Genomic DNA, 10,213 nt, shown 5'->3' on the forward strand with positions numbered 1-10,213 from the left:
CCTGTGGTACCAGATAGGCGGTCATTAGGCCCGAGGGGCAATTCAGGCAATAGGCCTGTGGGACATTAGAGGGCATTAGGCCCTAGTTTAGTTGGCGGCCGTTAGGTGTACATAAGGTGACTCTGGGTATTAGGCCCAGGTCACCCAACGGGTGGCAAGTTAGGCAGGCGCCTCCGGCCTGTGTGCAGTTAGGGGGCGTTAGGCCCAGTAGATAAGTGGGCCCCCTAAGGTGAATAAAGATGGTGCTGGGCACTAGGCCCGGGCCATCCCAAGGAGTATAGGTAGGCAGGCTCGCTGGGCCTGAGCCCCACCTAAGAGAGGGTATAGAGAGGTGGGAAGGCTGTGCGGCGTCCACCCCCCTGAGTGCAGGTAGGGATATAAAAGAACAGCACCGTTTGATTTTGTACTCTGATGATGTTAAGTGTGTTGTTAGTACCGTGCAGGGCAAAGTGTTGTTTAGAGTTTGTGCATAGTTTATGTTGCACCACCCACACTTGAGCCAGTTTGAGGGCTTTGTTTATGTAGTTAGTGTAGCGGATGCACACTAGGTTAGAGTGAGGCCCTGCACGGCTGTTTCTCTCTTTGCCTCCTTACAGGGACCTGTAAGTGGAGAAGATCGGAGTACAAGACGTAGGACGGTGAGTAACATCTTTTTGTGTGTTCCTTCTGTGTTTGTCCCTATCTGTCTCCCTTCCTTCAGGGCGAACGGTGAGCCTGGCACACCGGTGCAAGGTAGAATTTCCACCTGGTGCGAGAGTGCCAATAGGTGAAATTCGGGCTCTGAGGCGTACGCCTGGGATGACCCTCACCTAGCCCGAAAGCGTTATATTTCTCGGTTCTGGAGGGCGTTTCGGTCCACAGTCAGGAGGACGGCACTCAGCAATCTCCTTCCTCCTAGGTCATCGAGTCCGGGTCCGACTGAAGAATTCCAGGTCCGTTGAAGGTTCCGGTACCTGAAGGTGAGAGAGTGCGGCGCCTAGTAAGTGGTGAACCTACACCTGCACGGCAGCAGGCACTACACGCACCGCCACCACCCTCTTACACATGTTTAAGTGAGGTGTGTGTGTGTGTGTGTGTGTGTGAGTGACGGAAGCATGTGTTTGTTTTTGTTCGTGTGTGTGTTTTTAAGTGAAAGAGGCGTGTGTGCATGTAAGGGAGACGTGTGTGTGTGTGGGTGTATGTGTGAGAGAGGCATATGTGTGTTTAAGTGAAAGAGGCATTTGTGTGTGTGTGTGTGTGTGTGTGTGTAAGTGAAAGAGGAATGTTTACGTGAAGGAAGCGTGTGTGTGTGTGTGTGTGTGTTTGTGAGTTTAAATGAAGGAGGGGTGTGTGTGTGTGTGAGTTTAAGTGAAGGAAGCATGTGTAAGTGAGAAGCGTGTGTGAGAGGAGTGTGTGTAAATGAGAGGCGTGTGTGTAAGTGAGGAGTGTGTGTGTGTGTTTAAGCGAAGGAGGTGTGTGTGTTTAAGCTAAGGAGGCGTGTGTAAGTAAGAGGCGTGAGTGTTAGTGAGAGGCGTGTGTGTGTTTAAGTGAAAGTGGCATTTGTGTGTTTTTATATATATATATATATATATATATATACTGTACATCGGCACACCACTGCGCCAAAGCATCTACATTGTGACACGCTGGCGGGTGAGGGAGTACTGTAGGTGTGCTATAAAGGTATGCTGGTGTCTATTTTATTGTGATGACTGACTTGGAGTGCGTCCACTTTGTATGTGTATTTATATTACTATTGGGAAAGGCACCTGAGCACGCTGCTACTGTCCAACATGAGTGCCGTATAGCTACATACTGTATGTCGGGTGTGTGTATACAGTATGTAGGGGGGGGGGCACCAACATTTATCATGCCTCCGGGCGACTGGGGCGAACTTACGCCACTGATGATAGGAACTCTTACTAACGGGCCAGGTGAGCAGATATCCTGTGAGTAGACGGGAGACAGAGAGTACTTGAAATACAGAACAGAGGGAAAAGAGCTCCCGCTGCGACTGAGAACTATAACCGGCAGGGAGTACTGGAGCTTACCTAACAGGGAGAGAACCAATGCAAACCAGCTTCCTTGATTGCAGTCTCAATTGTAGGCGACAGCCCTGTTACTGACATGTATAGATGACAAGTGCCCAGTTACTGATGTGTGTAGGTGACATGTGCCCCGTTACTGACATGTGTAAATGACACACGCCCTGTTACTGACGCATTGCACCCGGCGTACAGGAAAATGGGGGTGTTGCCCCCATTTTCTGGGAGTGGTGAGGCCAAGCATTGCGTAGTGTACGCAGTTTCCTTGGCCTCGCAAGCTCACTCAGCCAGTTCTCGCAGATGAACATTGTGACTGACATGTCATTTCAGGTGCAATCGCATCGCAAATGCAGAGACTAGATGGTATGGAGGCAGGAGGTGGTGTGCAGGGAGTAGGTGGTATGGAGACAGGAGGTGGTATGCAGGGGGGAGGTGGTATGGAGGCAGGAGGTGGTGTGCAGGGGGAGGTGGTATGGAGGCAGGAGGTGGTGTGCAGGGGGGAGGTGGTATGGAGGCAGGAGGTGGTGTACAGGGGGGAGGTGGTATGGAGGCAGGAGGTGGTGTGCAGGGGGAGGTGGTATGGAGGCAGGAGGTGGTGTGCAGGGGGGAGGTGGTATGGAGGCAGGAGGTGGTGTACAGGGGGTAGGTGGTATGGAGGCAGGAGGTGGTATGCAGGCAGGAGAGGAGGTGGTGTGCAGGGGGGAGGTGGTATGGAGGCAGGTGGTGGTATGGAGGCAGGAGGTGGTATGCACCTCCTCCTGCATTTGCATTGCTAAGGATTAGCTCCCATAGCTCCCAATGATTTGGCCTAATTGGACCATTAGGAATAACGGTATTGAGACCCGGATATCAGGACAGTTGGGAAGAGTGGGCATCATCTATTCTACAGTGGTGATACATTGGAATATAAGTCCCATGGATCTAGTCTCTGTCAGCCGGATGGAAGCAGAGCATTAAATAGAGGACTTTCTACTGATCCGTTACACATGTAACCTGTAAGTCGCCCTCAGCTGATGCCGCCATTCCTCCATGGCGTGATAACGGGTGATGTACTGTACATGTAAATGTATCTGATAAATGCTAATTAATATGAGCTGCAATAATAAAATAACTCATAGTTATAATAATCCGGCGTCTTACTGTCATTTCTCAACACAGTTGTGGGGGGAAAAAACCAACTATATTGGTTTTAAAAAAATGTGCCCCCATTGTTTTATAATAATTAATTTTTCACTATTGCTTCTTGTTTTTTTTAGACATTGTAAAATACCGTATGTATCATTGAGCAAGGAAAGAGATAATAATGAAAGAAAACAAATTTATGTTCCGAAAGTATATATTATTTTGTATTGGTAATTAAAGAAACAATATGCCCATTAGCCGGCCAGTCCTCCACATGTGATCCCGCCATCCGTTTGACCAAATAATACATTTATCCCTCTTTTCATCATTTTTGTGCTAGTTTATGGGGAAGGCAAATTAAGTCCACATGCAGAAAACAGGGGAGAGGAATGTCTGGACGGAGCCGGGGTTGTAGAGAATAGGCGCAGTCTGTGTGGCGTGTTCACTGCAGTTCTCAGGGTTTTTATTCTGTACATGAAATCTAAATTAAACTTTTAAAGGAACATTCATGTGACGGGATGAAAATATCCGTCTTTTCCCAAGAAAACTTTTCCTGCAGATTTATACTAATGAAGAATTATAAAAAATCCTGGTAATAGGAAAAACATCCGGAAATCTACATAGCGGATACTAATAGTACTTACCACAAACGGCTCTATAGTGTGAATGGCGCTATCCGCAATAATATCCGCAGGTTCTGTGTACATAGATGAAAGCGCTATTGTGCATGCATCAAGTGTAACAGCCATTAAAAGCTCATTAAACCCGTTTGGAAGCGCCAATTAGTGCTCCCGTGAGCTGAGTTTTTAATGAAACTCCGGAATTTCTGTCTGAATTTCTATCCTTCCGTCATTTACAATTTAGCTGATTACTATTTAAATATTTGAGATGTATATATATATATATATATATATATATATATATATATATATATATAGATGGAAGATGCTGGCGGCACTCATAGGACTTAATAAATGCAGTAATGAGTAAAGGCTAGCACGCCTATGTAGATCAAAGTTTCAGTTTTATTATAAAAACTTTCGTCAGGATACATAACAAAGGGAAACACATACCTTTATAGAAAAAGACCTCACAGTGTTAACTCGTGGTTCCAGAGCCGCGGTCGACGGCGGGTGACGTCACATGCAATGCGACGGGTGCCCGGTCTGCACCACCTGACCGCCAGCCGTTGCCTGGAGACTGGTATAAACAAAATGTGTAAAGAAAAAACCCAAACATACAAACTATGATCAAAAGAAAGTACTTGTAAATCAAACTATATCAAAGTTAAATTGCAAAAAATCCAGGACATTCCACATATGAACACTTATACCTATGAACTAATTAGTAAGCTTAGGTATGAAAATACGTGGAGAGCAAAAAAAGGGATCCTGAAGCGCTATGCAGGCATACGGACTGTACTACAAGCAAATGGACAATTTACTTATTCAAGTCACATAAAGGAACAATCAAAAACCGTCTGGTGACATGAAATGGCGCTACCTATACCCGAGACGCCTTTTGCAGCGTCCATTTACCAATAATACATGTGGACTGGATTTGATCTCATTTGCTGTTTTTTTGATTGTTCGTTTATATGACTTGAATAAGTAAATTGTCCATTTGCTTGTAGTACAGTCCGTATGCCTGCATAGTGTTAGGTTCCTGGTGCTCAGAACAAGGGAGATGTTATGAAGCGAGTCCAGAGCACCAGGACGTAATGCTGGGAAAGGGGAATGGAAAGGGAATAGCCCCTGGCGCCCTATCTCCGTTGTCTCGCCCGTGCTGTCAGTACACTCTTGCGAGACTATGGTTGCTTGAGCCCATGGCAGCCGCGTTTGAAGGGCGGATTACGTCTGCCCAACTTCGATGCCCCCTCAGGTCTTAATGAGAGACAAAGAGTGAACCGAGACAGGGTGATAACAAGGGGCCCTCTGACTAAACAACAAGGCCAGGGGCTACTAACAAACCTAAAACCAAAGTATGTGCGGCTTGCCGCCAAAGGAAAAGAACAACAAAGGAAATGCTGACCACACGCCGACACAATACTTTTGTGTACCGGCGGTGACAGCATAAGCAGAACCCTCTGCAAAACACCAGTGACAGAAATAATAAGGGAATACAGCGGCCTAGGCCGACGGACGCGGTAGTGCCGCTACTCACGGAACCGGTACGAATACTGGCAAACGGACAGGAACTCCCAATGCTGCTGACACAGACTCTCAGAACTGGAGGACAGGCAGAATCCCAAACGGCAGACCGGTGGACACCAAGAAGCCAGAAACTTGCACAGGCAAAGGTACTGGACCTCAGGACAGGAACGCCTCACGGCAGGACACGGGATCAGACATAGGAATCGACACAGGGACTGACACAGGAATCGATACAGGAAGCTCAGGAACTAGCAGGAACCAAGCTCAGAACTCAAGCAGACTGAAAACCCAGAAATATCACCAGCATCTGTGAATTGCAAACAGCCAGCATATAACAGAGAGGCCTAATTAATAATCCCATGCAGCTGCCTTGTTGCATGATTCCAAACTGACCAGATGCAATTAGCAGCCAGGTGAGGCTGAACACAAGGGAACAAGCTGCAATTACACAGACTCACCAGCGGCAGCAGACAAGAGTATTCTAAAACAGAGCAACAGGAAATCCTGGAATGCAAGACAACTTTATAAACATAAAATAGGAATGAACCACTACCTGTGGTTCATAACAGTATCCCCTCCTTAAGGGTGAGCTCCGAGCACCCCATGACACCCACGGGGAACATAAACAGAAGTATAACATGAAATACAGAACAAAACTGCAAAACAGGAGTGAGCCACAGCCGTGGCTCATAACATTACCCCCCCCTTGAGGAGGGGTCAAAAGACCCCAAAATTCAGACTATCCAGAACAAGGGATACAAAAAAAAAACCTGACACACTGGTCTAACAGACAAGAAAACAAAAAAAACAAGTTGTAGCAACAACTTGTAACAGTGCCCTCCCCTTGATGGTGGCCACTGGACACAAGACAAGGAAAAAAAAAATCTTTTTTTTTTTTTTTATCAAGGCAAGAGTCAAAAATTATTTCTTTTTCTTCTTCTTCTTTTTACAAAGCTCTTTAGGTCTGACCAAGGTAATTCCCCAAACATTGTCTGAACTGATGGTACCACCCAGCAAGGCTGCGTTCAAATCAGAGACAGGTCTCTTACCCTTGGGAGCTGAACTTTCTGGTAAAGTACTATTATTAGAAGAAGAAGTCAAAAAACACATCCTGCAGTCAAAACAACGGGCTGGGACTCTTGTGCCGAGTTTACAGTATTTGGTGGACTCTCAGCAGACAAGACGGGTGACTTAGAGGAACCTGAACCAATTTCTTTGGAACCGTATCTTTTAACAATTGCATCACAGAATGCTAGGGGATCCTGAAGAATGGGATCTTCAGCTTTCATTAGGCTGGTCGCCCACTCAGAAGGCTCTTCTCTAAAAGAATAAATCAGATAGAGCCCAAGGTTTTCTGAAGTGATGCCCAGAAATGGTCTAGACAACATAATAGTGTAATAGTGTTTGAAAAGCGCCAGAAATTGGGCGAAGTCCCCATCAAAGGTTATGGATGTTGAGATATCAGAGTCAGGATCTGTTTCCTTCTCATCTGACTGACTGGAGTGCTTTGCTAGGACCTGGTCACTATTGACCTTACTCGAGGCTGAGACTCTCTGAACCCCACCCGGGGCTGAGACTTTCTGAACCCCACCCGGGGCAGTGACTTTCTGAACCCCACCCGGGGCAGTGACTTTCTGAACCCCACCCGGGGCAGTGACTTTCTGAACCCCACCCGGGGCAGTGACTTTCTGAACCCCACCCGGGGCAGTGACTTCTGGGAACCCCACCCGGGGCAGTGACTTCCGGGAACCCCACCCGGGGCAGTGACTTCCGGGAACCCCACCCGGGGCAGTGACTTCCGGGAACCCCACCCGGGGCAGTGACTTCCGGGAACCCCACCCGGGGCAGTGGCCTCCGGGAACCCCACCCGGGGCAGTGGCCTCCGGGAACCCCGCTGGGGCAGTGGCCTCCGGGAACCCCGCTGGGGCAGTGGCCTCCGAGAACCCCGCTGGGGCAGTGGCCTCCGAGAACCCCGCTGGGGCAGTGGCCTCCGAGAACCCCGCTGGGGCAGTGGCCTCCGAGAACCCCGCTGGGGCAGTGGCCTCCGGGAACCCTGCTGGGGCCAGCACCTCGGATTCTTTTACTGGGACCGGGCCGTTGGCCTCCCTGACTGGGATCGGGCCATCGGCCTCCCTCTCTGAGTCGATAATTATCGAAAGTTCTCCCGGGACTATGACTTCTGGGACTTTTGCTGAAGCAATAACGTTCAGATCCTCCACTAATGCTATGCTTCTTAAGTTCTTTCCTGGGGAAGCGACTTCTAGACCCTTCTTTGGGGCTGCGTCTCTCGAGACCCCACTTGGGGATATTACTTCAAAGATCCCTTCTGGGGTTTTGCTTCTCGAGTTCCCCTCAAGAACTATGGTTTTAGAGACCCTTTCTAGGGTTGCGCTTTTCAAGTCCCTACCTGGGGTAACAGCTTCTGAGACCCCTTCCGGTATGGACACCTGAACTATAATATTTGATGTCCCTCTATAAGCTAGGGCATCGGGTACCGCTCCAGCACTCTGGGCTACGGGCACCGCTCCAGGACCCTGGGCTACGGGCACCACTCCAGGACCCTGGGCTACGGGCACCACTCCAGGACCCTGGGCTACAGGCACCACTCCAGGACCCTGGGCTACAGGCACCACTCCAGGACCCTGGGCTACGGGCACCACTCCAGGACCCTGGGCATCGGGCACCACTCCAGGACCCTGGGCATCGAGCACCACTCCAGGAACCTGGGCATCAGGCACCACTCCAGGAACCTGGGCATCAGGCACCACTCCAGGGACTTGCAACTCCGCTTCCACAGGAACCTCAAGAGAGGAGAGAAACATTCTCTTTTGATTCCTGAATCTATAATGGGGCTCCCTTGCCCAAGGACCCCAATTATAGGACAGAGAGCTTTTTTGTGTGGGTTGTGTGACAAGTACCTCTGCCACAGTAGAGACAGGAGTAGGTCTTGTATCATGACTCAACTTGGCCAGAGGGCAAGACTCGTCACCACACTTTGGCTTGCGCAACTCACAGGTCTGCAGATAATGGCCTAAACCCCCACAATATAGGCATAAGTTTAAGTTTCTGCGACGCAGACGCTCCTCTTCTGAGAGCCTGGGCCGCAGAAAACTTTTAAACCTTTTCTCTTCAATTAAACCAGAGGATTCTCTTGTCACCATACTGTGAACAAGAGTCTCTTTAGAGATAGATGTACTCTCAACGACTTCTGGCAAGATGAGCAAGATTTTAGTCAGTAGGTTTTGCAGTTGCTTTAGGGATTGCTGCAAAACTTCTAGTCGCTCTGGTCTCAAAGCACTGAATACAGAGTTCAGGGCTGCGAGAGATGCCTGCAGGGCTTGCATAGTAGACATAGGAGGATTTAAAACTAGACAAGACAAGACAAGGCAAGACAAGACAAGGCAAGACTAAATTTTGCTAAACAAAACAAGACTTTTTTTTTTTTTAAACACCGGACTGGATTCTAAACACCGGACTGGATTCTAAACACCGGACTGGATTCTAAACACCGGACTGGATTCTAGACTAGACACTGGATTGGGCCAAAAAAGAAAAAAAAGTTTTATTTCTTTTTTGTGGTAGGGCTGGTGATAATGTTAGGTTCCTGGTGCTCAGAACAAGGGAGATGTTATGAAGCGAGTCCAGAGCACCAGGACGTAATGCTGGGAAAGGGGAATGGAAAAGGAATAGCCCCTGGCGCCCTATCTCCGTTGTCTCGCCCGTGCTGTCAGTACACTCTTGCGAGACTATGGTTGCTTGAGCCCATGGCAGCCGCGTTTGAAGGGCGGATTACGTCTGCCCAACTTCGATGCCCCCTCAGGTCTTAATGAGAGACAAAGAGTGAACCGAGACAGGGTGATAACAAGGGGCCCTCTGACTAAACAACAAGGCCAGGGGCTACTAACAAACCTAAAACCAAAGTATGTGCGGCTTGCCGCCAAAGGAAAAGAACAACAAAGGAAATGCTGACCACACGCCGACACAATACTTTTGTGTACCGGCGGTGACAGCATAAGCAGAACCCTCTGCAAAACACCAGTGACAGAAATAATAAGGGAATATAGCGGCCTAGGCCGACGGACGCGGTAGTGCCGCTACTCACGGAACCGGTACGAATACTGGCAAACGGACAGGAACTCCCAATGCTGCTGACACAGACTCTCAGAACTGGAGGACAGGCAGAATCCCAAACGGCAGACCGGTGGACACCAAGAAGCCAGAAACTTGCACAGGCAAAGGTACTGGACCTCAGGACAGGAACGCCTCACGGCAGGACACGGGATCAGACATAGGAATCGACACAGGGACTGACACAGGAATCGATACAGGAAGCTCAGGAACTAGCAGGAACCAAGCTCAGAACTCAAGCAGACTGAAAACCCAGAAATATCACCAGCATCTGTGAATTGCAAACAGCCAGCATATAACAGAGAGGCCTAATTAATAATCCCATGCAGCTGCCTTGTTGCATGATTCCAAACTGACCAGATGCAATTAGCAGCCAGGTGAGGCTGAACACAAGGGAACAAGCTGCAATTACACAGACTCACCAGCGGCAGCAGACAAGAGTATTCTAAAACAGAGCAACAGGAAATCCTGGCATGCAAGACAACTTTATAAACATAAAATAGGAATGAACCACTACCTGTGGTTCATAACAGTATCCCCTCCTTAAGGGTGAGCTCCGAGCACCCCATGACACCCACGGGGAACATAAACAGAAGTATAACATGAAATACAGAACAAAACTGCAAAATAGGAATGAGCCACAGCCGTGGCTCATAACACATAGCGCTTCAGGATCCCTTTTTTTGCTCTCCACGTATTTTCATACCTAAGCTTACTAATTAGTTCATAGGTATAAGTGTTCATATGTGGAATGTCCTGGATTTTTTGCAATTTAACTTTGATATA

This window comes from Pseudophryne corroboree, chromosome 11 (genome assembly GCF_028390025.1).
Source record: "Pseudophryne corroboree isolate aPseCor3 chromosome 11, aPseCor3.hap2, whole genome shotgun sequence".
Lineage (NCBI taxonomy): Eukaryota > Metazoa > Chordata > Amphibia > Anura > Myobatrachidae > Pseudophryne > Pseudophryne corroboree.